The 27815-nt window shown below is 47.8% G+C and overlaps 14 non-coding genes across 14 annotated transcripts; all 14 read left to right on the top strand.

Annotated features, from left to right (window-relative positions):
- Nucleotides 1-942: 942 nt before the first annotated feature.
- Nucleotides 943-1057, top strand: LOC127980348 (U5 spliceosomal RNA). Its single transcript, XR_008159377.1, has one exon. It is a non-coding gene; the product is annotated as a U5 spliceosomal RNA (small nuclear RNA).
- Nucleotides 1058-2982: 1925 nt separating this feature from the next.
- On the top strand, nt 2983-3097 carry LOC127980347 (U5 spliceosomal RNA). Its single transcript, XR_008159376.1, has one exon. It is a non-coding gene; the product is annotated as a U5 spliceosomal RNA (small nuclear RNA).
- A 1931-nt stretch (nt 3098-5028) lies between these two features.
- LOC127980346 (U5 spliceosomal RNA) lies at nt 5029-5143 on the top strand. The gene has a single exon (XR_008159375.1). It is a non-coding gene; the product is annotated as a U5 spliceosomal RNA (small nuclear RNA).
- A 1927-nt stretch (nt 5144-7070) lies between these two features.
- LOC127980344 (U5 spliceosomal RNA) lies at nt 7071-7185 on the top strand. The gene has a single exon (XR_008159374.1). It is a non-coding gene; the product is annotated as a U5 spliceosomal RNA (small nuclear RNA).
- A 1927-nt stretch (nt 7186-9112) lies between these two features.
- Nucleotides 9113-9227, top strand: LOC127980343 (U5 spliceosomal RNA). The gene has a single exon (XR_008159373.1). It is a non-coding gene; the product is annotated as a U5 spliceosomal RNA (small nuclear RNA).
- A 1925-nt stretch (nt 9228-11152) lies between these two features.
- LOC127981040 (U5 spliceosomal RNA) lies at nt 11153-11268 on the top strand. Its single transcript, XR_008160033.1, has one exon. It is a non-coding gene; the product is annotated as a U5 spliceosomal RNA (small nuclear RNA).
- A 1921-nt stretch (nt 11269-13189) lies between these two features.
- LOC127980917 (U5 spliceosomal RNA) lies at nt 13190-13304 on the top strand. Its single transcript, XR_008159916.1, has one exon. It is a non-coding gene; the product is annotated as a U5 spliceosomal RNA (small nuclear RNA).
- A 1927-nt stretch (nt 13305-15231) lies between these two features.
- Nucleotides 15232-15346, top strand: LOC127980342 (U5 spliceosomal RNA). Its single transcript, XR_008159372.1, has one exon. It is a non-coding gene; the product is annotated as a U5 spliceosomal RNA (small nuclear RNA).
- Nucleotides 15347-17275: 1929 nt separating this feature from the next.
- LOC127980914 (U5 spliceosomal RNA) lies at nt 17276-17390 on the top strand. The gene has a single exon (XR_008159914.1). It is a non-coding gene; the product is annotated as a U5 spliceosomal RNA (small nuclear RNA).
- Nucleotides 17391-19317: 1927 nt separating this feature from the next.
- On the top strand, nt 19318-19432 carry LOC127980341 (U5 spliceosomal RNA). The gene has a single exon (XR_008159371.1). It is a non-coding gene; the product is annotated as a U5 spliceosomal RNA (small nuclear RNA).
- Nucleotides 19433-21357: 1925 nt separating this feature from the next.
- On the top strand, nt 21358-21473 carry LOC127980148 (U5 spliceosomal RNA). Its single transcript, XR_008159186.1, has one exon. It is a non-coding gene; the product is annotated as a U5 spliceosomal RNA (small nuclear RNA).
- Nucleotides 21474-23395: 1922 nt separating this feature from the next.
- Nucleotides 23396-23510, top strand: LOC127980913 (U5 spliceosomal RNA). Its single transcript, XR_008159913.1, has one exon. It is a non-coding gene; the product is annotated as a U5 spliceosomal RNA (small nuclear RNA).
- Nucleotides 23511-25437: 1927 nt separating this feature from the next.
- LOC127980340 (U5 spliceosomal RNA) lies at nt 25438-25552 on the top strand. Its single transcript, XR_008159370.1, has one exon. It is a non-coding gene; the product is annotated as a U5 spliceosomal RNA (small nuclear RNA).
- A 1929-nt stretch (nt 25553-27481) lies between these two features.
- LOC127980338 (U5 spliceosomal RNA) lies at nt 27482-27596 on the top strand. The gene has a single exon (XR_008159368.1). It is a non-coding gene; the product is annotated as a U5 spliceosomal RNA (small nuclear RNA).
- Nucleotides 27597-27815: the final 219 nt, after the last annotated feature.

The raw sequence follows: 27815 nt of genomic DNA, 5'->3' as shown, positions 1-27815 counted from the left end.
GACCCATCATTAGCTGAAGTCGCATAACACTTGGAACACTACCCGTAGCAGGGGTCATTGTTTGGACTCTTTTTTTTTTTTTTTTTTTTTTAAATTGCGCTTTAAACAAAAAGTATTGCGTCAATGCAACTGAACAACATTAATTAGGAACACAGTGCGTCAAAAAGCAAAATGACAGTTAAAGGCATTTCGTTATTGAACTCTTTGATGACATCATTCAGCTAAGTTCAGTTTTAAATAGTATCTGTGCAATAATTTGCAATCAAGTCAACGATATCTCTGTACATGAAGTGTCCCAAGCTCCGCCTGCCAGAGGCGACAGAGGCAAGAAACCAAAACTCGATCGGTGAAAAGATGGAGAAAAAACCCGGTGAGAAACCAGGCTCAGTCGGGGAGACAGTTCTCCCCTTGTCAGACGAAACCAGTAGATCAGCTCCAGGCTGCAGGAATGTCAGACTGTGCAGAAGAATCATCTGTTTCCTGTGGTCTTGTCCAGGTGGTCTTTACAGGGGATTTGTATCTGCGGCTCATCTAGTTGTCACGGTCTCCGCTGTGTTTCTGGGCCATAGAGGTCCTTTCTAGGTGTTGATCCACCATCTTCTCTGGATACGGACTGGATCCGGGTGACTGAAGCGGTTACAGACTGGATCTGGTGGCTACGGTGACCTCGGAATAATGGATTTCTTTAAAATACTTTTTTTTTCATATAAGATTTTATCCAACTTTTCAGATAGAGGCATGAGAAAGAGATTGCCTTGATTGGGCTTTTGGTTATTGGTGGGCCGAGGGGACTTTTTTGAGTTTTACTCCTCCGTTTTGGAGTGGGGGGGGGGGGGGGGTGCTGACGAAACACATGTGGGCAGGCGTTGTCACCCTTGATGACCCTTGGCGAGCGTAGTAGTTTAACAGAGGCAGCGCACAGGCCCGAGCGTTTGGAGACACAGCTCGAGTTTCTCTTCATTGTCGCATAAATCTTTCGCCTTTTACTAAAGATTTCCGTGGAGGGGAACTTTTGCGAGTGACCTGTATTTTTGGGTGCTCTGCTCACTGCAGAGCTACATCGAAATGTCAAGAGCAGAATCAGTTTGACCGTCCGCCAGCATGCTGCGAGAGGGCTTGCCACTGGTCATCGTCTGAATGGGCACTCTCTGCGTTTGACCACTTCGTGTTTATTTAGCCGGATGGGAAGGCAGCGTTTTCTTGTACGTGACGGGATGCAAATTCTTGAAGGCTCTCTTTAGTGACGGGTCTGAACAAAGATCTCATCTGCTCCTCTAGCCCTATCGGCGACTCGTGCACTTCGAGTCTTCTTACTGACGGCGCAAGTTGCTGAATGCCTGCTGCGTTGGTGGTATAGTGGTGAGCATAGCTGCCTTCCAAGCAGTTGACCCGGGTTCGATTCCCGGCCAACGCATGTCCTTTGGCTCGGGCTGACGTCGAAGCAGAACTCCCTCTGTGACCTGTGCCTCCACCCAAAACTTTTGGATGGAATAATATCGGATGGACCCATCATTAGCTGAAGTCGCATAACACTTGCAACACTACCCGTAGCAGGGGTCATTGTTTGGACTCTTTTTTTTTTTTTTTTTTTTAAATTGCGCTTTAAACAAAAAGTATTGTGTCAATGCAACTGAACAACATTAATTAGGAACACAGTGCGTCAATAAAGCTGCTGACTTCCACCTGCGTTGGTGGTATAGTGGTGAGCATAGCTGCCTTCCAAGCAGTTGACCCGGGTTCGATTCCCGGCCAGCGCATGTCCTTTGGCTCGGGCTGACGTCGAAGCAGAACTCCTTCTGTGACCTGCGACTCCAACCAAAAATTTTGGATGGATCGTTCGGAAGACGAAAAGAACCAGCTCTCCCCGTCGGGGAATCGAACCCCGGTCTTCCACGTGACAGGCGGAGATACTGTCCACTATACTAACGAGGAGCCGTGCATGCTGCCGTTTCTCCCCCAACCGACGGCACTGCACTGACATAACTAAACAATGCATGGCTTCTTCTGACGCAGACCCAGCCCTAGCACCGTAAAATTTCTGATGGACCCATCATTAGCTGAAGTCGCATAACACTTGGAACACTACCCGTAGCAGGGGTCATTGTTTGGACTCTTTTTTTTTTTTTTTTTTTTTAAATTGCGCTTTAAACAAAAAGTATTGCGTCAATGCAACTGAACAACATTAATTAGGAACACAGTGCGTCAAAAAGCAAAATGACAGTTAAAGGCATTTCGTTATTGAACTCTTTGATGACATCATTCAGCTAAGTTCAGTTTTAAATAGTATCTGTGCAATAATTTGCAATCAAGTCAACGATATCTCTGTACATGAAGTGTCCCAAGCTCCGCCTGCCAGAGGCGACAGAGGCAAGAAACCAAAACTCGATCGGTGAAAAGATGGAGAAAAAACCCGGTGAGAAACCAGGCTCAGTCGGGGAGACAGTTCTCCCCTTGTCAGACGAAACCAGTAGATCAGCTCCAGGCTGCAGGAATGTCAGACTGTGCAGAAGAATCATCTGTTTCCTGTGGTCTTGTCCAGGTGGTCTTTACAGGGGATTTGTATCTGCGGCTCATCTAGTTGTCACGGTCTCCGCTGTGTTTCTGGGCCATAGAGGTCCTTTCTAGGTGTTGATCCACCATCTTCTCTGGATACGGACTGGATCCGGGTGACTGAAGCGGTTACAGACTGGATCTGGTGGCTACGGTGACCTCGGAATAAGGGATTTCTTTAAAATACTTTTTTTTTCATATAAGATTTTATCCAACTTTTCAGATAGAGGCATGAGAAAGAGATTGCCTTGATTGGGCTTTTGGTTATTGGTGGGCCGAGGGGACTTTTTTGAGTTTTACTCCTCCGTTTTGGAGTGGGGGGGGGGGGGTGCTGACGAAACACATGTGGGCAGGCGTTGTCACCCTTGATGACCCTTGGCGAGCGTAGTAGTTTAACAGAGGCAGCGCACAGGCCCGAGCGTTTGGAGACACAGCTCGAGTTTCTCTTCATTGTCGCATAAATCTTTCGCCTTTTACTAAAGATTTCCGTGGAGGGGAACTTTTGCGAGTGACCTGTATTTTTGGGTGCTCTGCTCACTGCAGAGCTACATCGAAATGTCAAGAGCAGAATCAGTTTGACCGTCCGCCAGCATGCTGCGAGAGGGCTTGCCACTGGTCATCGTCTGAATGGGCACTCTCTGCGTTTGACCACTTCGTGTTTATTTAGCCGGATGGGAAGGCAGCGTTTTCTTGTACGTGACGGGATGCAAATTCTTGAAGGCTCTCTTTAGTGACGGGTCTGAACAAAGATCTCATCTGCTCCTCTAGCCCTATCGGCGACTCGTGCACTTCGAGTCTTCTTACTGACGGCGCAAGTTGCTGAATGCCTGCTGCGTTGGTGGTATAGTGGTGAGCATAGCTGCCTTCCAAGCAGTTGACCCGGGTTCGATTCCCGGCCAACGCATGTCCTTTGGCTCGGGCTGACGTCGAAGCAGAACTCCCTCTGTGACCTGTGCCTCCACCCAAAACTTTTGGATGGAATAATATCGGATGGACCCATCATTAGCTGAAGTCGCATAACACTTGCAACACTACCCGTAGCAGGGGTCATTGTTTGGACTCTTTTTTTTTTTTTTTTTTTTTTTAAATTGCGCTTTAAACAAAAAGTATTGTGTCAATGCAACTGAACAACATTAATTAGGAACACAGTGCGTCAATAAAGCTGCTGACTTCCACCTGCGTTGGTGGTATAGTGGTGAGCATAGCTGCCTTCCAAGCAGTTGACCCGGGTTCGATTCCCGGCCAACGCATGTCCTTTGGCTCGGGCTGACGTCGAAGCAGAACTCCTTCTGTGACCTGCGACTCCAACCAAAAATTTTGGATGGATCGTTCGGAAGACGAAAAGAACCAGCTCTCCCCGTCGGGGAATCGAACCCCGGTCTTCCGCGTGACAGGCGGAGATACTGTCCACTATACTAACGAGGAGCCGTGGATGCTGCCGTTTCTCCCCCAACCGACGGCACTGCACTGACATAACTAAACAATGCATGGCTTCTTCTGACGCAGACCCAGCCCTAGCACCGTAAAATTTCTGATGGACCCATCATTAGCTGAAGTCGCATAACACTTGGAACACTACCCGTAGCAGGGGTCATTGTTTGGACTCTTTTTTTTTTTTTTTTTTTTTTAAATTGCGCTTTAAACAAAAAGTATTGCGTCAATGCAACTGAACAACATTAATTAGGAACACAGTGCGTCAAAAAGCAAAATGACAGTTAAAGGCATTTCGTTATTGAACTCTTTGATGACATCATTCAGCTAAGTTCAGTTTTAAATAGTATCTGTGCAATAATTTGCAATCAAGTCAACGATATCTCTGTACATGAAGTGTCCCAAGCTCCGCCTGCCAGAGGCGACAGAGGCAAGAAACCAAAACTCGATCGGTGAAAAGATGGAGAAAAAACCCGGTGAGAAACCAGGCTCAGTCGGGGAGACAGTTCTCCCCTTGTCAGACGAAACCAGTAGATCAGCTCCAGGCTGCAGGAATGTCAGACTGTGCAGAAGAATCATCTGTTTCCTGTGGTCTTGTCCAGGTGGTCTTTACAGGGGATTTGTATCTGCGGCTCATCTAGTTGTCACGGTCTCCGCTGTGTTTCTGGGCCATAGAGGTCCTTTCTAGGTGTTGATCCACCATCTTCTCTGGATACGGACTGGATCCGGGTGACTGAAGCGGTTACAGACTGGATCTGGTGGCTACGGTGACCTCGGAATAAGGGATTTCTTTAAAATACTTTTTTTTTCATATAAGATTTTATCCAACTTTTCAGATAGAGGCATGAGAAAGAGATTGCCTTGATTGGGCTTTTGGTTATTGGTGGGCCGAGGGGACTTTTTTGAGTTTTACTCCTCCGTTTTGGAGTGGGGGGGGGGGGGGGTGCTGACGAAACACATGTGGGCAGGCGTTGTCACCCTTGATGACCCTTGGCGAGCGTAGTAGTTTAACAGAGGCAGCGCACAGGCCCGAGCGTTTGGAGACACAGCTCGAGTTTCTCTTCATTGTCGCATAAATCTTTCGCCTTTTACTAAAGATTTCCGTGGAGGGGAACTTTTGCGAGTGACCTGTATTTTTGGGTGCTCTGCTCACTGCAGAGCTACATCGAAATGTCAAGAGCAGAATCAGTTTGACCGTCCGCCAGCATGCTGCGAGAGGGCTTGCCACTGGTCATCGTCTGAATGGGCACTCTCTGCGTTTGACCACTTCGTGTTTATTTAGCCGGATGGGAAGGCAGCGTTTTCTTGTAGGTGACGGGATGCAAATTCTTGAAGGCTCTCTTTAGTGACGGGTCTGAACAAAGATCTCATCTGCTCCTCTAGCCCTATCGGCGACTCGTGCACTTCGAGTCTTCTTACTGACGGCGCAAGTTGCTGAATGCCTGCTGCGTTGGTGGTATAGTGGTGAGCATAGCTGCCTTCCAAGCAGTTGACCCGGGTTCGATTCCCGGCCAACGCATGTCCTTTGGCTCGGGCTGACGTCGAAGCAGAACTCCCTCTGTGACCTGTGCCTCCACCCAAAACTTTTGGATGGAATAATATCGGATGGACCCATCATTAGCTGAAGTCGCATAACACTTGCAACACTACCCGTAGCAGGGGTCATTGTTTGGACTCTTTTTTTTTTTTTTTTTTTTTTAAATTGCGCTTTAAACAAAAAGTATTGTGTCAATGCAACTGAACAACATTAATTAGGAACACAGTGCGTCAATAAAGCTGCTGACTTCCACCTGCGTTGGTGGTATAGTGGTGAGCATAGCTGCCTTCCAAGCAGTTGACCCGGGTTCGATTCCCGGCCAACGCATGTCCTTTGGCTCGGGCTGACGTCGAAGCAGAACTCCTTCTGTGACCTGCGACTCCAACCAAAAATTTTGGATGGATCGTTCGGAAGACGAAAAGAACCAGCTCTCCCCGTCGGGGAATCGAACCCCGGTCTTCCGCGTGACAGGCGGAGATACTGTCCACTATACTAACGAGGAGCCGTGCATGCTGCCGTTTCTCCCCCAACCGACGGCACTGCACTGACATAACTAAACAATGCATGGCTTCTTCTGACGCAGACCCAGCCCTAGCACCGTAAAATTTCTGATGGACCCATCATTAGCTGAAGTCGCATAACACTTGGAACACTACCCGTAGCAGGGGTCATTGTTTGGACTCTTTTTTTTTTTTTTTTTTTTTTAAATTGCGCTTTAAACAAAAAGGATTGCGTCAATGCAACTGAACAACATTAATTAGGAACACAGTGCGTCAAAAAGCAAAATGACAGTTAAAGGCATTTCGTTATTGAACTCTTTGATGACATCATTCAGCTAAGTTCAGTTTTAAATAGTATCTGTGCAATAATTTGCAATCAATTCAACGATATCTCTGTACATGAAGTGTCCCAAGCTCCGCCTGCCAGAGGCGACAGAGGCAAGAAACCAAAACTCGATCGGTGAAAAGATGGAGAAAAAACCCGGTGAGAAACCAGGCTCAGTCGGGGAGACAGTTCTCCCCTTGTCAGACGAAACCAGTAGATCAGCTCCAGGCTGCAGGAATGTCAGACTGTGCAGAAGAATCATCTGTTTCCTGTGGTCTTGTCCAGGTGGTCTTTACAGGGGATTTGTATCTGCGGCTCATCTAGTTGTCACGGTCTCCGCTGTGTTTCTGGGCCATAGAGGTCCTTTCTAGGTGTTGATCCACCATCTTCTCTGGATACGGACTGGATCCGGGTGACTGAAGCGGTTACAGACTGGATCTGGTGGCTACGGTGACCTCGGAATAAGGGATTTCTTTAAAATACTTTTTTTTTCATATAAGATTTTATCCAACTTTTCAGATAGAGGCATGAGAAAGAGATTGCCTTGATTGGGCTTTTGGTTATTGGTGGGCCGAGGGGACTTTTTTGAGTTTTACTCCTCCGTTTTGGAGTGGGGGGGGGGGGTGCTGACGAAACACATGTGGGCAGGCGTTGTCACCCTTGATGACCCTTGGCGAGCGTAGTAGTTTAACAGAGGCAGCGCACAGGCCCGAGCGTTTGGAGACACAGCTCGAGTTTCTCTTCATTGTCGCATAAATCTTTCGCCTTTTACTAAAGATTTCCGTGGAGGGGAACTTTTGCGAGTGACCTGTATTTTTGGGTGCTCTGCTCACTGCAGAGCTACATCGAAATGTCAAGAGCAGAATCAGTTTGACCGTCCGCCAGCATGCTGCGAGAGGGCTTGCCACTGGTCATCGTCTGAATGGGCACTCTCTGCGTTTGACCACTTCGTGTTTATTTAGCCGGATGGGAAGGCAGCGTTTTCTTGTACGTGACGGGATGCAAATTCTTGAAGGCTCTCTTTAGTGACGGGTCTGAACAAAGATCTCATCTGCTCCTCTAGCCCTATCGGCGACTCGTGCACTTCGAGTCTTCTTACTGACGGCGCAAGTTGCTGAATGCCTGCTGCGTTGGTGGTATAGTGGTGAGCATAGCTGCCTTCCAAGCAGTTGACCCGGGTTCGATTCCCGGCCAACGCATGTCCTTTGGCTCGGGCTGACGTCGAAGCAGAACTCCCTCTGTGACCTGTGCCTCCACCCAAAACTTTTGGATGGAATAATATCGGATGGACCCATCATTAGCTGAAGTCGCATAACACTTGCAACACTACCCGTAGCAGGGGTCATTGTTTGGACTCTTTTTTTTTTTTTTTTTTTTTAAATTGCGCTTTAAACAAAAAGTATTGTGTCAATGCAACTGAACAACATTAATTAGGAACACAGTGCGTCAATAAAGCTGCTGACTTCCACCTGCGTTGGTGGTATAGTGGTGAGCATAGCTGCCTTCCAAGCAGTTGACCCGGGTTCGATTCCCGGCCAACGCATGTCCTTTGGCTCGGGCTGACGTCGAAGCAGAACTCCTTCTGTGACCTGCGACTCCAACCAAAAATTTTGGATGGATCGTTCGGAAGACGAAAAGAACCAGCTCTCCCCGTCGGGGAATCGAACCCCTGTCTTCCGCGTGACAGGCGGAGATACTGTCCACTATACTAACGAGGAGCCGTGCATGCTGCCGTTTCTCCCCCAACCGACGGCACTGCACTGACATAACTAAACAATGCATGGCTTCTTCTGACGCAGACCCAGCCCTAGCACCGTAAAATTTCTGATGGACCCATCATTAGCTGAAGTCGCATAACACTTGGAACACTACCCGTAGCAGGGGTCATTGTTTGGACTCTTTTTTTTTTTTTTTTTTTTTTAAATTGCGCTTTAAACAAAAAGTATTGCGTCAATGCAACTGAACAACATTAATTAGGAACACAGTGCGTCAAAAAGCAAAATGACAGTTAAAGGCATTTCGTTATTGAACTCTTTGATGACATCATTCAGCTAAGTTCAGTTTTAAATAGTATCTGTGCAATAATTTGCAATCAAGTCAACGATATCTCTGTACATGAAGTGTCCCAAGCTCCGCCTGCCAGAGGCGACAGAGGCAAGAAACCAAAACTCGATCGGTGAAAAGATGGAGAAAAAACCCGGTGAGAAACCAGGCTCAGTCGGGGAGACAGTTCTCCCCTTGTCAGACGAAACCAGTAGATCAGCTCCAGGCTGCAGGAATGTCAGACTGTGCAGAAGAATCATCTGTTTCCTGTGGTCTTGTCCAGGTGGTCTTTACAGGGGATTTGTATCTGCGGCTCATCTAGTTGTCACGGTCTCCGCTGTGTTTCTGGGCCATAGAGGTCCTTTCTAGGTGTTGATCCACCATCTTCTCTGGATACGGACTGGATCCGGGTGACTGAAGCGGTTACAGACTGGATCTGGTGGCTACGGTGACCTCGGAATAAGGGATTTCTTTAAAATACTTTTTTTTTCATATAAGATTTTATCCAACTTTTCAGATAGAGGCATGAGAAAGAGATTGCCTTGATTGGGCTTTTGGTTATTGGTGGGCCGAGGGGACTTTATTGAGTTTTACTCCTCCGTTTTGGAGTGGGGGGGGGGGGGTGCTGACGAAACACATGTGGGCAGGCGTTGTCACCCTTGATGACCTTTGGCGAGCGTAGTAGTTTAACAGAGGCAGCGCACAGGCCCGAGCGTTTGGAGACACAGCTCGAGTTTCTCTTCATTGTCGCATAAATCTTTCGCCTTTTACTAAAGATTTCCGTGGAGGGGAACTTTTGCGAGTGACCTGTATTTTTGGGTGCTCTGCTCACTGCAGAGCTACATCGAAATGTCAAGAGCAGAATCAGTTTGACCGTCCGCCAGCATGCTGCGAGAGGGCTTGCCACTGGTCATCGTCTGAATGGGCACTCTCTGCGTTTGACCACTTCGTGTTTATTTAGCCGGATGGGAAGGCAGCGTTTTCTTGTACGTGACGGGATGCAAATTCTTGAAGGCTCTCTTTAGTGACGGGTCTGAACAAAGATCTCATCTGCTCCTCTAGCCCTATCGGCGACTCGTGCACTTCGAGTCTTCTTACTGACGGCGCAAGTTGCTGAATGCCTGCTGCGTTGGTGGTATAGTGGTGAGCATAGCTGCCTTCCAAGCAGTTGACCCGGGTTCGATTCCCGGCCAACGCATGTCCTTTGGCTCGGGCTGACGTCGAAGCAGAACTCCCTCTGTGACCTGTGCCTCCACCCAAAACTTTTGGATGGAATAATATCGGATGGACCCATCATTAGCTGAAGTCGCATAACACTTGCAACACTACCCGTAGCAGGGGTCATTGTTTGGACTCTTTTTTTTTTTTTTTTTTTTTAAATTGCGCTTTAAACAAAAAGTATTGTGTCAATGCAACTGAACAACATTAATTAGGAACACAGTGCGTCAATAAAGCTGCTGACTTCCACCTGCGTTGGTGGTATAGTGGTGAGCATAGCTGCCTTCCAAGCAGTTGACCCGGGTTCGATTCCCGGCCAACGCATGTCCTTTGGCTCGGGCTGACGTCGAAGCAGAACTCCTTCTGTGACCTGCGACTCCAACCAAAAATTTTGGATGGATCGTTCGGAAGACGAAAAGAACCAGCTCTCCCCGTCGGGGAATCGAACCCCTGTCTTCCGCGTGACAGGCGGAGATACTGTCCACTATACTAACGAGGAGCCGTGCATGCTGCCGTTTCTCCCCCAACCGACGGCACTGCACTGACATAACTAAACAATGCATGGCTTCTTCTGACGCAGACCCAGCCCTAGCACCGTAAAATTTCTGATGGACCCATCATTAGCTGAAGTCGCATAACACTTGGAACACTACCCGTAGCAGGGGTCATTGTTTGGACTCTTTTTTTTTTTTTTTTTTTTTTAAATTGCGCTTTAAACAAAAAGTATTGCGTCAATGCAACTGAACAACATTAATTAGGAACACAGTGCGTCAAAAAGCAAAATGACAGTTAAAGGCATTTCGTTATTGAACTCTTTGATGACATCATTCAGCTAAGTTCAGTTTTAAATAGTATCTGTGCAATAATTTGCAATCAAGTCAACGATATCTCTGTACATGAAGTGTCCCAAGCTCCGCCTGCCAGAGGCGACAGAGGCAAGAAACCAAAACTCGATCGGTGAAAAGATGGAGAAAAAACCCGGTGAGAAACCAGGCTCAGTCGGGGAGACAGTTCTCCCCTTGTCAGACGAAACCAGTAGATCAGCTCCAGGCTGCAGGAATGTCAGACTGTGCAGAAGAATCATCTGTTTCCTGTGGTCTTGTCCAGGTGGTCTTTACAGGGGATTTGTATCTGCGGCTCATCTAGTTGTCACGGTCTCCGCTGTGTTTCTGGGCCATAGAGGTCCTTTCTAGGTGTTGATCCACCATCTTCTCTGGATACGGACTGGATCCGGGTGACTGAAGCGGTTACAGACTGGATCTGGTGGCTACGGTGACCTCGGAATAAGGGATTTCTTTAAAATACTTTTTTTTTCATATAAGATTTTATCCAACTTTTCAGATAGAGGCATGAGAAAGAGATTGCCTTGATTGGGCTTTTGGTTATTGGTGGGCCGAGGGGACTTTATTGAGTTTTACTCCTCCGTTTTGGAGTGGGGGGGGGGGGTGCTGACGAAACACATGTGGGCAGGCGTTGTCACCCTTGATGACCTTTGGCGAGCGTAGTAGTTTAACAGAGGCAGCGCACAGGCCCGAGCGTTTGGAGACACAGCTCGAGTTTCTCTTCATTGTCGCATAAATATTTCGCCTTTTACTAAAGATTTCCGTGGAGGGGAACTTTTGTGAGTGACCTGTATTTTTGGGTGCTCTGCTCACTGCAGAGCTACATCGAAATGTCAAGAGCAGAATCAGTTTGACCGTCCGCCAGCATGCTGCGAGAGGGCTTGCCACTGGTCATCGTCTGAATGGGCACTCTCTGCGTTTGACCACTTCGTGTTTATTTAGCCTGATGGGAAGGCAGCGTTTTCTTGTACGTGACGGGATGCAAATTCTTGAAGGCTCTCTTTAGTGACGGGTCTGAACAAAGATCTCATCTGCTCCTCTAGCCCTATCGGCGACTCGTGCACTTCGAGTCTTCTTACTGACGGCGCAAGTTGCTGAATGCCTGCTGCGTTGGTGGTATAGTGGTGAGCATAGCTGCCTTCCAAGCAGTTGACCCGGGTTCGATTCCCGGCCAACGCATGTCCTTTGGCTCGGGCTGACGTCGAAGCAGAACTCCCTCTGTGACCTGTGCCTCCACCCAAAACTTTTGGATGGAATAATATCGGATGGACCCATCATTAGCTGAAGTCGCATAACACTTGCAACACTACCCGTAGCAGGGGTCATTGTTTGGACTCTTTTTTTTTTTTTTTTTTTTAAATTGCGCTTTAAACAAAAAGTATTGTGTCAATGCAACTGAACAACATTAATTAGGAACACAGTGCGTCAATAAAGCTGCTGACTTCCACCTGCGTTGGTGGTATAGTGGTGAGCATAGCTGCCTTCCAAGCAGTTGACCCGGGTTCGATTCCCGGCCAACGCATGTCCTTTGGCTCGGGCTGACGTCGAAGCAGAACTCCTTCTGTGACCTGCGACTCCAACCAAAAATTTTGGATGGATCGTTCGGAAGACGAAAAGAACCAGCTCTCCCCGTCGGGGAATCGAACCCCGGTCTTCCGCGTGACAGGCGGAGATACTGTCCACTATACTAACGAGGAGCCGTGCATGCTGCCGTTTCTCCCCCAACCGACGGCACTGCACTGACATAACTAAACAATGCATGGCTTCTTCTGACGCAGACCCAGCCCTAGCACCGTAAAATTTCTGATGGACCCATCATTAGCTGAAGTCGCATAACACTTGGAACACTACCCGTAGCAGGGGTCATTGTTTGGACTCTTTTTTTTTTTTTTTTTTTAAATTGCGCTTTAAACAAAAAGTATTGCGTCAATGCAACTGAACAACATTAATTAGGAACACAGTGCGTCAAAAAGCAAAATGACAGTTAAAGGCATTTCGTTATTGAACTCTTTGATGACATCATTCAGCTAAGTTCAGTTTTAAATAGTATCTGTGCAATAATTTGCAATCAAGTCAACGATATCTCTGTACATGAAGTGTCCCAAGCTCCGCCTGCCAGAGGCGACAGAGGCAAGAAACCAAAACTCGATCGGTGAAAAGATGGAGAAAAAACCCGGTGAGAAACCAGGCTCAGTCGGGGAGACAGTTCTCCCCTTGTCAGACGAAACCAGTAGATCAGCTCCAGGCTGCAGGAATGTCAGACTGTGCAGAAGAATCATCTGTTTCCTGTGGTCTTGTCCAGGTGGTCTTTACAGGGGATTTGTATCTGCGGCTCATCTAGTTGTCACGGTCTCCGCTGTGTTTCTGGGCCATAGAGGTCCTTTCTAGGTGTTGATCCACCATCTTCTCTGGATACGGACTGGATCCGGGTGACTGAAGCGGATACAGACTGGATCTGGTGGCTACGGTGACCTCGGAATAAGGGATTTCTTTAAAAGACTTTTTTTTTTCATATAAGATTTTATCCAACTTTTCAGATAGAGGCATGAGAAAGAGATTGCCTTGATTGGGCTTTTGGTTATTGGTGGGCCGAGGGGACTTTTTTGAGTTTTACTCCTCCGTTTTGGAGTGGGGGGGGGGTGCTGACGAAACACATGTGGGCAGGCGTTGTCACCCTTGATGACCCTTGGCGAGCATATTAGTTTAACAGAGGCAGCGCACAGGCCCGAGCGTTTGCAGACACAGCTCGAGTTTCTCTTCATTGTCGCATAAATCTTTCGCCTTTTACTAAAGATTTCCGTGGAGGGGAACTTTTGCGAGTGACCTGTATTTTTGAGTGCTCTGCTCACTGCAGAGCTACATCGAAATGTCAAGAGCAGAATCAGTTTGACCGTCCGCCAGCATGCTGCGAGAGGGCTTGCCACTGGTCATCGTCTGAATGGGCACTCTCTGCGTTTGACCACTTCGTGTTTATTTAGCCGGATGGGAAGGCAGCGTTTTCTTGTACGTGACGGGATGCAAATTCTTGAAGGCTCTCTTTAGTGACGGGTCTGAACAAAGATCTCATCTGCTCCTCTAGCCCTATCGGCGACTCGTGCACTTCGAGTCTTCTTACTGACGGCACAAGTTGCTGAATGCCTGCTGCGTTGGTGGTATAGTGGTGAGCATAGCTGCCTTCCAAGCAGTTGACCCGGGTTCGATTCCCGGCCAACGCATGTCCTTTGGCTCGGGCTGACGTCGAAGCAGAACTCCCTCTGTGACCTGTGCCTCCACCCAAAACTTTTGGATGGAATAATATCGGATGGACCCATCATTAGCTGAAGTCGCATAACACTTGCAACACTACCCGTAGCAGGGGTCATTGTTTGGACTCTTTTTTTTTTTTTTTTTTTTTAAATTGCGCTTTAAACAAAAAGTATTGTGTCAATGCAACTGAACAACATTAATTAGGAACACAGTGCGTCAATAAAGCTGCTGACTTCCGCCTGCGTTGGTGGTATAGTGGTGAGCATAGCTGCCTTCCAAGCAGTTGACCCGGGTTCGATTCCCGGCCAACGCATGTCCTTTGGCTCGGGCTGACGTCGAAGCAGAACTCCTTCTGTGACCTGCGACTCCAACCAAAAATTTTGGATGGATCGTTCGGAAGACGAAAAGAACCAGCTCTCCCCGTCGGGGAATCGAACCCCGGTCTTCCGCGTGACAGGCGGAGATACTGTCCACTATACTAACGAGGAGCCGTGCATGCTGCCGTTTCTCCCCCAACCGACGGCACTGCACTGACATAACTAAACAATGCATGGCTTCTTCTGACGCAGACCCAGCCCTAGCACCGTAAAATTTCTGATGGACCCATCATTAGCTGAAGTCGCTTAACACTTGGAACACTACCCGTAGCAGGGGTCATTGTTTGGACTCTTTTTTTTTTTTTTTTTTTTAAATTGCGCTTTAAACAAAAAGTATTGCGTCAATGCAACTGAACAACATTAATTAGGAACACAGTGCGTCAAAAAGCAAAATGACAGTTAAAGGCATTTCGTTATTGAACTCTTTGATGACATCATTCAGCTAAGTTCAGTTTTAAATAGTATCTGTGCAATAATTTGCAATCAAGTCAACGATATCTCTGTACATGAAGTGTCCCAAGCTCCGCCTGCCAGAGGCGACAGAGGCAAGAAACCAAAACTCGATCGGTGAAAAGATGGAGAAAAAACCCGGTGAGAAACCAGGCTCAGTCGGGGAGACAGTTCTCCCCTTGTCAGACGAAACCAGTAGATCAGCTCCAGGCTGCAGGAATGTCAGACTGTGCAGAAGAATCATCTGTTTCCTGTGGTCTTGTCCAGGTGGTCTTTACAGGGGATTTGTATCTGCGGCTCATCTAGTTGTCACGGTCTCCGCTGTGTTTCTGGGCCATAGAGGTCCTTTCTAGGTGTTGATCCACCATCTTCTCTGGATACGGACTGGATCCGGGTGACTGAAGCGGTTACAGACTGGATCTGGTGGCTACGGTGACCTCGGAATAAGGGATTTCTTTAAAATACTTTTTTTTTCATATAAGATTTCATCCAACTTTTCAGATAGAGGCATGAGAAAGAGATTGCCTTGATTGGGCTTTTGGTTATTGGTGGGCCGAGGGGACTTTTTTGAGTTTTACTCCTCCGTTTTGGAGTGGGGGGGGGGGGGGGTGCTGACGAAACACATGTGGGCAGGCGTTGTCACCCTTGATGACCCTTGGCGAGCGTAGTAGTTTAACAGAGGCAGCGAACAGGCCCGAGCGTTTGGAGACACAGCTCGAGTTTCTCTTCATTGTCGCATAAATCTTTCGCCTTTTACTAAAGATTTCCGTGGAGGGGAACTTTTGCGAGTGACCTGTATTTTTGGGTGCTCTGCTCACTGCAGAGCTACATCGAAATGTCAAGAGCAGAATCAGTTTGACCGTCCGCCAGCATGCTGCGAGAGGGCTTGCCACTGGTCATCGTCTGAATGGGCACTCTCTGCGTTTGACCACTTCGTGTTTATTTAGCCGGATGGGAAGGCAGCGTTTTCTTGTACGTGACGGGATGCAAATTCTTGAAGGCTCTCTTTAGTGACGGGTCTGAACAAAGATCTCATCTGCTCCTCTAGCCCTATCGGCGACTCGTGCACTTCGAGTCTTCTTACTGACGGCGCAAGTTGCTGAATGCCTGCTGCGTTGGTGGTATAGTGGTGAGCATAGCTGCCTTCCAAGCAGTTGACCCGGGTTCGATTCCCGGCCAACGCATGTCCTTTGGCTCGGGCTGACGTCGAAGCAGAACTCCCTCTGTGACCTGTGCCTCCACCCAAAACTTTTGGATGGAATAATATCGGATGGACCCATCATTAGCTGAAGTCGCATAACACTTGCAACACTACCCGTAGCAGGGGTCATTGTTTGGACTCTTTTTTTTTTTTTTTTTTTTTTTTAAATTGCGCTTTAAACAAAAAGTATTGTGTCAATGCAACTGAACAACATTAATTAGGAACACAGTGCGTCAATAAAGCTGCTGACTTCCACCTGCGTTGGTGGTATAGTGGTGAGCATAGCTGCCTTCCAAGCAGTTGACCCGGGTTCGATTCCCGGCCAACGCATGTCCTTTGGCTCGGGCTGACGTCGAAGCAGAACTCCTTCTGTGACCTGCGACTCCAACCAAAAATTTTGGATGGATCGTTCGGAAGACGAAAAGAACCAGCTCTCCCCGTCGGGGAATCGAACCCCGGTCTTCCGCGTGACAGGCGGAGATACTGTCCACTATACTAACGAGGAGCCGTGCATGCTGCCGTTTCTCCCCCAACCGACGGCACTGCACTGACATAACTAAACAATGCATGGCTTCTTCTGACGCAGACCCAGCCCTAGCACCGTAAAATTTCTGATGGACCCATCATTAGCTGAAGTCGCATAACACTTTTAACACTACCCGTAGCAGGGGTCATTGTTTGGACTCTTTTTTTTTTTTTTTTTTTTTTAATTGCGCTTTAAACAAAAAGTATTGCATCAATGCAACTGAACAACATTAATTAGGAACACAGTGCGTCAAAAAGCAAAATGACAGTTAAAGGCATTTCGTTATTGAACTCTTTGATGACATCATTCAGCTAAGTTCAGTTTTAAATAGTATCTGTGCAATAATTTGCAATCAAGTCAACGATATCTCTGTACATGAAGTGTCCCAAGCTCCGCCTGCCAGAGGCGACAGAGGCAAGAAACCAAAACTCGATCGGTGAAAAGATGGAGAAAAAACCCGGTGAGAAACCAGGCTCAGTCGGGGAGACAGTTCTCCCCTTGTCAGACGAAACCAGTAGATCAGCTCCAGGCTGCAGGAATGTCAGACTGTGCAGAAGAATCATCTGTTTCCTGTGGTCTTGTCCAGGTGGTCTTTACAGGGGATTTGTATCTGCGGCTCATCTAGTTGTCACGGTCTCCGCTGTGTTTCTGGGCCATAGAGGTCCTTTCTAGGTGTTGATCCACCATCTTCTCTGGATACGGACTGGATCCGGGTGACTGAAGCGGATACAGACTGGATCTGGTGGCTACGGTGACCTCGGAATAAGGGATTTCTTTAAAAGACTTTTTTTTTTCATATAAGATTTTATCCAACTTTTCAGATAGAGGCATGAGAAAGAGATTGCCTTGATTGGGCTTTTGGTTATTGGTGGGCCGAGGGGACTTTTTTGAGTTTTACTCCTCCGTTTTGGAGTGGGGGGGGGGGGTGCTGACGAAACACATGTGGGCAGGCGTTGTCACCCTTGATGACCCTTGGCGAGCATATTAGTTTAACAGAGGCAGCGCACAGGCCCGAGCGTTTGCAGACACAGCTCGAGTTTCTCTTCATTGTCGCATAAATCTTTCGCCTTTTACTAAAGATTTCCGTGGAGGGGAACTTTTGCGAGTGACCTGTATTTTTGAGTGCTCTGCTCACTGCAGAGCTACATCGAAATGTCAAGAGCAGAATCAGTTTGACCGTCCGCCAGCATGCTGCGAGAGGGCTTGCCACTGGTCATCGTCTGAATGGGCACTCTCTGCGTTTGACCACTTCGTGTTTATTTAGCCGGATGGGAAGGCAGCGTTTTCTTGTACGTGACGGGATGCAAATTCTTGAAGGCTCTCTTTAGTGACGGGTCTGAACAAAGATCTCATCTGCTCCTCTAGCCCTATCGGCGACTCGTGCACTTCGAGTCTTCTTACTGACGGCGCAAGTTGCTGAATGCCTGCTGCGTTGGTGGTATAGTGGTGAGCATAGCTGCCTTCCAAGCAGTTGACCCGGGTTCGATTCCCGGCCAACGCATGTCCTTTGGCTCGGGCTGACGTCGAAGCAGAACTCCCTCTGTGACCTGTGCCTCCACCCAAAACTTTTGGATGGAATAATATCGGATGGACCCATCATTAGCTGAAGTCGCATAACACTTGCAACACTACCCGTAGCAGGGGTCATTGTTTGGACTCTTTTTTTTTTTTTTTTTTTTTAAATTGCGCTTTAAACAAAAAGTATTGTGTCAATGCAACTGAACAACATTAATTAGGAACACAGTGCGTCAATAAAGCTGCTGACTTCCACCTGCGTTGGTGGTATAGTGGTGAGCATAGCTGCCTTCCAAGCAGTTGACCCGGGTTCGATTCCCGGCCAACGCATGTCCTTTGGCTCGGGCTGACGTCGAAGCAGAACTCCTTCTGTGACCTGCGACTCCAACCAAAAATTTTGGATGGATCGTTCGGAAGACGAAAAGAACCAGCTCTCCCCGTCGGGGAATCGAACCCCTGTCTTCCGCGTGACAGGCGGAGATACTGTCCACTATACTAACGAGGAGCCGTGCATGCTGCCGTTTCTCCCCCAACCGACGGCACTGCACTGACATAACTAAACAATGCATGGCTTCTTCTGACGCAGACCCAGCCCTAGCACCGTAAAATTTCTGATGGACCCATCATTAGCTGAAGTCGCATAACACTTGGAACACTACCCGTAGCAGGGGTCATTGTTTGGACTCTTTTTTTTTTTTTTTTTTTTTTAAATTGCGCTTTAAACAAAAAGTATTGCGTCAATGCAACTGAACAACATTAATTAGGAACACAGTGCGTCAAAAAGCAAAATGACAGTTAAAGGCATTTCGTTATTGAACTCTTTGATGACATCATTCAGCTAAGTTCAGTTTTAAATAGTATCTGTGCAATAATTTGCAATCAAGTCAACGATATCTCTGTACATGAAGTGTCCCAAGCTCCGCCTGCCAGAGGCGACAGAGGCAAGAAACCAAAACTCGATCGGTGAAAAGATGGAGAAAAAACCCGGTGAGAAACCAGGCTCAGTCGGGGAGACAGTTCTCCCCTTGTCAGACGAAACCAGTAGATCAGCTCCAGGCTGCAGGAATGTCAGACTGTGCAGAAGAATCATCTGTTTCCTGTGGTCTTGTCCAGGTGGTCTTTACAGGGGATTTGTATCTGCGGCTCATCTAGTTGTCACGGTCTCCGCTGTGTTTCTGGGCCATAGAGGTCCTTTCTAGGTGTTGATCCACCATCTTCTCTGGATACGGACTGGATCCGGGTGACTGAAGCGGTTACAGACTGGATCTGGTGGCCACGGTGACCTCGGAATAAGGGATTTCTTTAAAATACTTTTTTTTTCATATAAGATTTTATCCAACTTTTCAGATAGAGGCATGAGAAAGAGATTGCCTTGATTGGGCTTTTGGTTATTGGTGGGCCGAGGGGACTTTATTGAGTTTTACTCCTCCGTTTTGGAGTGGGGGGGGGGGGGTGCTGACGAAACACATGTGGGCAGGCGTTGTCACCCTTGATGACCTTTGGCGAGCGTAGTAGTTTAACAGAGGCAGCGCACAGGCCCGAGCGTTTGGAGACACAGCTCGAGTTTCTCTTCATTGTCGCATAAATCTTTCGCCTTTTACTAAAGATTTCCGTGGAGGGGAACTTTTGCGAGTGACCTGTATTTTTGGGTGCTCTGCTCACTGCAGAGCTACATCGAAATGTCAAGAGCAGAATCAGTTTGACCGTCCGCCAGCATGCTGCGAGAGGGCTTGCCACTGGTCATCGTCTGAATGGGCACTCTCTGCGTTTGACCACTTCGTGTTTATTTAGCCGGATGGGAAGGCAGCGTTTTCTTGTACGTGACGGGATGCAAATTCTTGAAGGCTCTCTTTAGTGACGGGTCTGAACAAAGATCTCATCTGCTCCTCTAGCCCTATCGGCGACTCGTGCACTTCGAGTCTTCTTACTGACGGCGCAAGTTGCTGAATGCCTGCTGCGTTGGTGGTATAGTGGTGAGCATAGCTGCCTTCCAAGCAGTTGACCCGGGTTCGATTCCCGGCCAACGCATGTCCTTTGGCTCGGGCTGACGTCGAAGCAGAACTCCCTCTGTGACCTGTGCCTCCACCCAAAACTTTTGGATGGAATAATATCGGATGGACCCATCATTAGCTGAAGTCGCATAACACTTGCAACACTACCCGTAGCAGGGGTCATTGTTTGGACTCTTTTTTTTTTTTTTTTTTTTTAAATTGCGCTTTAAACAAAAAGTATTGTGTCAATGCAACTGAACAACATTAATTAGGAACACAGTGCGTCAATAAAGCTGCTGACTTCCACCTGCGTTGGTGGTATAGTGGTGAGCATAGCTGCCTTCCAAGCAGTTGACCCGGGTTCGATTCCCGGCCAACGCATGTCCTTTGGCTCGGGCTGACGTCGAAGCAGAACTCCTTCTGTGACCTGCGACTCCAACCAAAAATTTTGGATGGATCGTTCGGAAGACGAAAAGAACCAGCTCTCCCCGTCGGGGAATCGAACCCCTGTCTTCCGCGTGACAGGCGGAGATACTGTCCACTATACTAACGAGGAGCCGTGCATGCTGCCGTTTCTCCCCCAACCGACGGCACTGCACTGACATAACTAAACAATGCATGGCTTCTTCTGACGCAGACCCAGCCCTAGCACCGTAAAATTTCTGATGGACCCATCATTAGCTGAAGTCGCATAACACTTGGAACACTACCCGTAGCAGGGGTCATTGTTTGGACTCTTTTTTTTTTTTTTTTTTTTTTAAATTGCGCTTTAAACAAAAAGTATTGCGTCAATGCAACTGAACAACATTAATTAGGAACACAGTGCGTCAAAAAGCAAAATGACAGTTAAAGGCATTTCGTTATTGAACTCTTTGATGACATCATTCAGCTAAGTTCAGTTTTAAATAGTATCTGTGCAATAATTTGCAATCAAGTCAACGATATCTCTGTACATGAAGTGTCCCAAGCTCCGCCTGCCAGAGGCGACAGAGGCAAGAAACCAAAACTCGATCGGTGAAAAGATGGAGAAAAAACCCGGTGAGAAACCAGGCTCAGTCGGGGAGACAGTTCTCCCCTTGTCAGACGAAACCAGTAGATCAGCTCCAGGCTGCAGGAATGTCAGACTGTGCAGAAGAATCATCTGTTTCCTGTGGTCTTGTCCAGGTGGTCTTTACAGGGGATTTGTATCTGCGGCTCATCTAGTTGTCACGGTCTCCGCTGTGTTTCTGGGCCATAGAGGTCCTTTCTAGGTGTTGATCCACCATCTTCTCTGGATACGGACTGGATCCGGGTGACTGAAGCGGTTACAGACTGGATCTGGTGGCTACGGTGACCTCGGAATAAGGGATTTCTTTAAAATACTTTTTTTTTCATATAAGATTTTATCCAACTTTTCAGATAGAGGCATGAGAAAGAGATTGCCTTGATTGGGCTTTTGGTTATTGGTGGGCCGAGGGGACTTTATTGAGTTTTACTCCTCCGTTTTGGAGTGGGGGGGGGGGGTGCTGACGAAACACATGTGGGCAGGCGTTGTCACCCTTGATGACCTTTGGCGAGCGTAGTAGTTTAACAGAGGCAGCGCACAGGCCCGAGCGTTTGGAGACACAGCTCGAGTTTCTCTTCATTGTCGCATAAATCTTTCGCCTTTTACTAAAGATTTCCGTGGAGGGGAACTTTTGTGAGTGACCTGTATTTTTGGGTGCTCTGCTCACTGCAGAGCTACATCGAAATGTCAAGAGCAGAATCAGTTTGACCGTCCGCCAGCATGCTGCGAGAGGGCTTGCCACTGGTCATCGTCTGAATGGGCACTCTCTGCGTTTGACCACTTCGTGTTTATTTAGCCTGATGGGAAGGCAGCGTTTTCTTGTACGTGACGGGATGCAAATTCTTGAAGGCTCTCTTTAGTGACGGGTCTGAACAAAGATCTCATCTGCTCCTCTAGCCCTATCGGCGACTCGTGCACTTCGAGTCTTCTTACTGACGGCGCAAGTTGCTGAATGCCTGCTGCGTTGGTGGTATAGTGGTGAGCATAGCTGCCTTCCAAGCAGTTGACCCGGGTTCGATTCCCGGCCAACGCATGTCCTTTGGCTCGGGCTGACGTCGAAGCAGAACTCCCTCTGTGACCTGTGCCTCCACCCAAAACTTTTGGATGGAATAATATCGGATGGACCCATCATTAGCTGAAGTCGCATAACACTTGCAACACTACCCGTAGCAGGGGTCATTGTTTGGACTCTTTTTTTTTTTTTTTTTTTTAAATTGCGCTTTAAACAAAAAGTATTGTGTCAATGCAACTGAACAACATTAATTAGGAACACAGTGCGTCAATAAAGCTGCTGACTTCCACCTGCGTTGGTGGTATAGTGGTGAGCATAGCTGCCTTCCAAGCAGTTGACCCGGGTTCGATTCCCGGCCAACGCATGTCCTTTGGCTCGGGCTGACGTCGAAGCAGAACTCCTTCTGTGACCTGCGACTCCAACCAAAAATTTTGGATGGATCGTTCGGAAGACGAAAAGAACCAGCTCTCCCCGTCGGGGAATCGAACCCCGGTCTTCCGCGTGACAGGCGGAGATACTGTCCACTATACTAACGAGGAGCCGTGCATGCTGCCGTTTCTCCCCCAACCGACGGCACTGCACTGACATAACTAAACAATGCATGGCTTCTTCTGACGCAGACCCAGCCCTAGCACCGTAAAATTTCTGATGGACCCATCATTAGCTGAAGTCGCATAACACTTGGAACACTACCCGTAGCAGGGGTCATTGTTTGGACTCTTTTTTTTTTTTTTTTTTTAAATTGCGCTTTAAACAAAAAGTATTGCGTCAATGCAACTGAACAACATTAATTAGGAACACAGTGCGTCAAAAAGCAAAATGACAGTTAAAGGCATTTCGTTATTGAACTCTTTGATGACATCATTCAGCTAAGTTCAGTTTTAAATAGTATCTGTGCAATAATTTGCAATCAAGTCAACGATATCTCTGTACATGAAGTGTCCCAAGCTCCGCCTGCCAGAGGCGACAGAGGCAAGAAACCAAAACTCGATCGGTGAAAAGATGGAGAAAAAACCCGGTGAGAAACCAGGCTCAGTCGGGGAGACAGTTCTCCCCTTGTCAGACGAAACCAGTAGATCAGCTCCAGGCTGCAGGAATGTCAGACTGTGCAGAAGAATCATCTGTTTCCTGTGGTCTTGTCCAGGTGGTCTTTACAGGGGATTTGTATCTGCGGCTCATCTAGTTGTCACGGTCTCCGCTGTGTTTCTGGGCCATAGAGGTCCTTTCTAGGTGTTGATCCACCATCTTCTCTGGATACGGACTGGATCCGGGTGACTGAAGCGGATACAGACTGGATCTGGTGGCTACGGTGACCTCGGAATAAGGGATTTCTTTAAAAGACTTTTTTTTTTCATATAAGATTTTATCCAACTTTTCAGATAGAGGCATGAGAAAGAGATTGCCTTGATTGGGCTTTTGGTTATTGGTGGGCCGAGGGGACTTTTTTGAGTTTTACTCCTCCGTTTTGGAGTGGGGGGGGGGGTGCTGACGAAACACATGTGGGCAGGCGTTGTCACCCTTGATGACCCTTGGCGAGCATATTAGTTTAACAGAGGCAGCGCACAGGCCCGAGCGTTTGCAGACACAGCTCGAGTTTCTCTTCATTGTCGCATAAATCTTTCGCCTTTTACTAAAGATTTCCGTGGAGGGGAACTTTTGCGAGTGACCTGTATTTTTGAGTGCTCTGCTCACTGCAGAGCTACATCGAAATGTCAAGAGCAGAATCAGTTTGACCGTCCGCCAGCATGCTGCGAGAGGGCTTGCCACTGGTCATCGTCTGAATGGGCACTCTCTGCGTTTGACCACTTCGTGTTTATTTAGCCGGATGGGAAGGCAGCGTTTTCTTGTACGTGACGGGATGCAAATTCTTGAAGGCTCTCTTTAGTGACGGGTCTGAACAAAGATCTCATCTGCTCCTCTAGCCCTATCGGCGACTCGTGCACTTCGAGTCTTCTTACTGACGGCACAAGTTGCTGAATGCCTGCTGCGTTGGTGGTATAGTGGTGAGCATAGCTGCCTTCCAAGCAGTTGACCCGGGTTCGATTCCCGGCCAACGCATGTCCTTTGGCTCGGGCTGACGTCGAAGCAGAACTCCCTCTGTGACCTGTGCCTCCACCCAAAACTTTTGGATGGAATAATATCGGATGGACCCATCATTAGCTGAAGTCGCATAACACTTGCAACACTACCCGTAGCAGGGGTCATTGTTTGGACTCTTTTTTTTTTTTTTTTTTTTTAAATTGCGCTTTAAACAAAAAGTATTGTGTCAATGCAACTGAACAACATTAATTAGGAACACAGTGCGTCAATAAAGCTGCTGACTTCCGCCTGCGTTGGTGGTATAGTGGTGAGCATAGCTGCCTTCCAAGCAGTTGACCCGGGTTCGATTCCCGGCCAACGCATGTCCTTTGGCTCGGGCTGACGTCGAAGCAGAACTCCTTCTGTGACCTGCGACTCCAACCAAAAATTTTGGATGGATCGTTCGGAAGACGAAAAGAACCAGCTCTCCCCGTCGGGGAATCGAACCCCGGTCTTCCGCGTGACAGGCGGAGATACTGTCCACTATACTAACGAGGAGCCGTGCATGCTGCCGTTTCTCCCCCAACCGACGGCACTGCACTGACATAACTAAACAATGCATGGCTTCTTCTGACGCAGACCCAGCCCTAGCACCGTAAAATTTCTGATGGACCCATCATTAGCTGAAGTCGCTTAACACTTGGAACACTACCCGTAGCAGGGGTCATTGTTTGGACTCTTTTTTTTTTTTTTTTTTTTAAATTGCGCTTTAAACAAAAAGTATTGCGTCAATGCAACTGAACAACATTAATTAGGAACACAGTGCGTCAAAAAGCAAAATGACAGTTAAAGGCATTTCGTTATTGAACTCTTTGATGACATCATTCAGCTAAGTTCAGTTTTAAATAGTATCTGTGCAATAATTTGCAATCAAGTCAACGATATCTCTGTACATGAAGTGTCCCAAGCTCCGCCTGCCAGAGGCGACAGAGGCAAGAAACCAAAACTCGATCGGTGAAAAGATGGAGAAAAAACCCGGTGAGAAACCAGGCTCAGTCGGGGAGACAGTTCTCCCCTTGTCAGACGAAACCAGTAGATCAGCTCCAGGCTGCAGGAATGTCAGACTGTGCAGAAGAATCATCTGTTTCCTGTGGTCTTGTCCAGGTGGTCTTTACAGGGGATTTGTATCTGCGGCTCATCTAGTTGTCACGGTCTCCGCTGTGTTTCTGGGCCATAGAGGTCCTTTCTAGGTGTTGATCCACCATCTTCTCTGGATACGGACTGGATCCGGGTGACTGAAGCGGTTACAGACTGGATCTGGTGGCTACGGTGACCTCGGAATAAGGGATTTCTTTAAAATACTTTTTTTTTCATATAAGATTTTATCCAACTTTTCAGATAGAGGCATGAGAAAGAGATTGCCTTGATTGGGCTTTTGGTTATTGGTGGGCCGAGGGGACTTTTTTGAGTTTTACTCCTCCGTTTTGGAGTGGGGGGGGGGGGGGGTGCTGACGAAACACATGTGGGCAGGCGTTGTCACCCTTGATGACCCTTGGCGAGCGTAGTAGTTTAACAGAGGCAGCGAACAGGCCCGAGCGTTTGGAGACACAGCTCGAGTTTCTCTTCATTGTCGCATAAATCTTTCGCCTTTTACTAAAGATTTCCGTGGAGGGGAACTTTTGCGAGTGACCTGTATTTTTGGGTGCTCTGCTCACTGCAGAGCTACATCGAAATGTCAAGAGCAGAATCAGTTTGACCGTCCGCCAGCATGCTGCGAGAGGGCTTGCCACTGGTCATCGTCTGAATGGGCACTCTCTGCGTTTGACCACTTCGTGTTTATTTAGCCGGATGGGAAGGCAGCGTTTTCTTGTACGTGACGGGATGCAAATTCTTGAAGGCTCTCTTTAGTGACGGGTCTGAACAAAGATCTCATCTGCTCCTCTAGCCCTATCGGCGACTCGTGCACTTCGAGTCTTCTTACTGACGGCGCAAGTTGCTGAATGCCTGCTGCGTTGGTGGTATAGTGGTGAGCATAGCTGCCTTCCAAGCAGTTGACCCGGGTTCGATTCCCGGCCAACGCATGTCCTTTGGCTCGGGCTGACGTCGAAGCAGAACTCCCTCTGTGACCTGTGCCTCCACCCAAAACTTTTGGATGGAATAATATCGGATGGACCCATCATTAGCTGAAGTCGCATAACACTTGCAACACTACCCGTAGCAGGGGTCATTGTTTGGACTCTTTTTTTTTTTTTTTTTTTTTTTTAAATTGCGCTTTAAACAAAAAGTATTGTGTCAATGCAACTGAACAACATTAATTAGGAACACAGTGCGTCAATAAAGCTGCTGACTTCCACCTGCGTTGGTGGTATAGTGGTGAGCATAGCTGCCTTCCAAGCAGTTGACCCGGGTTCGATTCCCGGCCAACGCATGTCCTTTGGCTCGGGCTGACGTCGAAGCAGAACTCCTTCTGTGACCTGCGACTCCAACCAAAAATTTTGGATGGATCGTTCGGAAGACGAAAAGAACCAGCTCTCCCCGTCGGGGAATCGAACCCCGGTCTTCCGCGTGACAGGCGGAGATACTGTCCACTATACTAACGAGGAGCCGTGCATGCTGCCGTTTCTCCCCCAACCGACGGCACTGCACTGACATAACTAAACAATGCATGGCTTCTTCTGACGCAGACCCAGCCCTAGCACCGTAAAATTTCTGATGGACCCATCATTAGCTGAAGTCGCTTAACACTTGGAACACTACCCGTAGCAGGGGTCATTGTTTGGACTCTTTTTTTTTTTTTTTTTTTTTAAATTGCGCTTTAAACAAAAAGTATTGCGTCAATGCAACTGAACAACATTAATTAGGAACACAGTGCGTCAAAAAGCAAAATGACAGTTAAAGGCATTTCGTTATTGAACTCTTTGATGACATCATTCAGCTAAGTTCAGTTTTAAATAGTATCTGTGCAATAATTTGCAATCAAGTCAACGATATCTCTGTACATGAAGTGTCCCAAGCTCCGCCTGCCAGAGGCGACAGAGGCAAGAAACCAAAACTCGATCGGTGAAAAGATGGAGAAAAAACCCGGTGAGAAACCAGGCTCAGTCGGGGAGACAGTTCTCCCCTTGTCAGACGAAACCAGTAGATCAGCTCCAGGCTGCAGGAATGTCAGACTGTGCAGAAGAATCATCTGTTTCCTGTGGTCTTGTCCAGGTGGTCTTTACAGGGGATTTGTATCTGCGGCTCATCTAGTTGTCACGGTCTCCGCTGTGTTTCTGGGCCATAGAGGTCCTTTCTAGGTGTTGATCCACCATCTTCTCTGGATACGGACTGGATCCGGGTGACTGAAGCGGTTACAGACTGGATCTGGTGGCTACGGTGACCTCGGAATAAGGGATTTCTTTAAAATACTTTTTTTTTCATATAAGATTTTATCCAACTTTTCAGATAGAGGCATGAGAAAGAGATTGCCTTGATTGGGCTTTTGGTTATTGGTGGGCCGAGGGGACTTTTTTGAGTTTTACTCCTCCGTTTTGGAGTGGGGGGGGGGGGGTGCTGACGAAACACATGTGGGCAGGCGTTGTCACCCTTGATGACCCTTGGCGAGCGTAGTAGTTTAACAGAGGCAGCGAACAGGCCCGAGCGTTTGGAGACACAGCTCGAGTTTCTCTTCATTGTCGCATAAATCTTTCGCCTTTTACTAAAGATTTCCGTGGAGGGGAACTTTTGCGAGTGACCTGTATTTTTGGGTGCTCTGCTCACTGCAGAGCTACATCGAAATGTCAAGAGCAGAATCAGTTTGACCGTCCGCCAGCATGCTGCGAGAGGGCTTGCCACTGGTCATCGTCTGAATGGGCACTCTCTGCGTTTGACCACTTCGTGTTTATTTAGCCGGATGGGAAGGCAGCGTTTTCTTGTACGTGACGGGATGCAAATTCTTGAAGGCTCTCTTTAGTGACGGGTCTGAACAAAGATCTCATCTGCTCCTCT

The sequence above is a fragment of the Carassius gibelio genome, chromosome B19 (genome assembly GCF_023724105.1).
Source record: "Carassius gibelio isolate Cgi1373 ecotype wild population from Czech Republic chromosome B19, carGib1.2-hapl.c, whole genome shotgun sequence".
Taxonomy (NCBI): domain Eukaryota; kingdom Metazoa; phylum Chordata; class Actinopteri; order Cypriniformes; family Cyprinidae; genus Carassius; species Carassius gibelio.
This window is presented reverse-complemented; position numbering and strand designations above follow the sequence as displayed.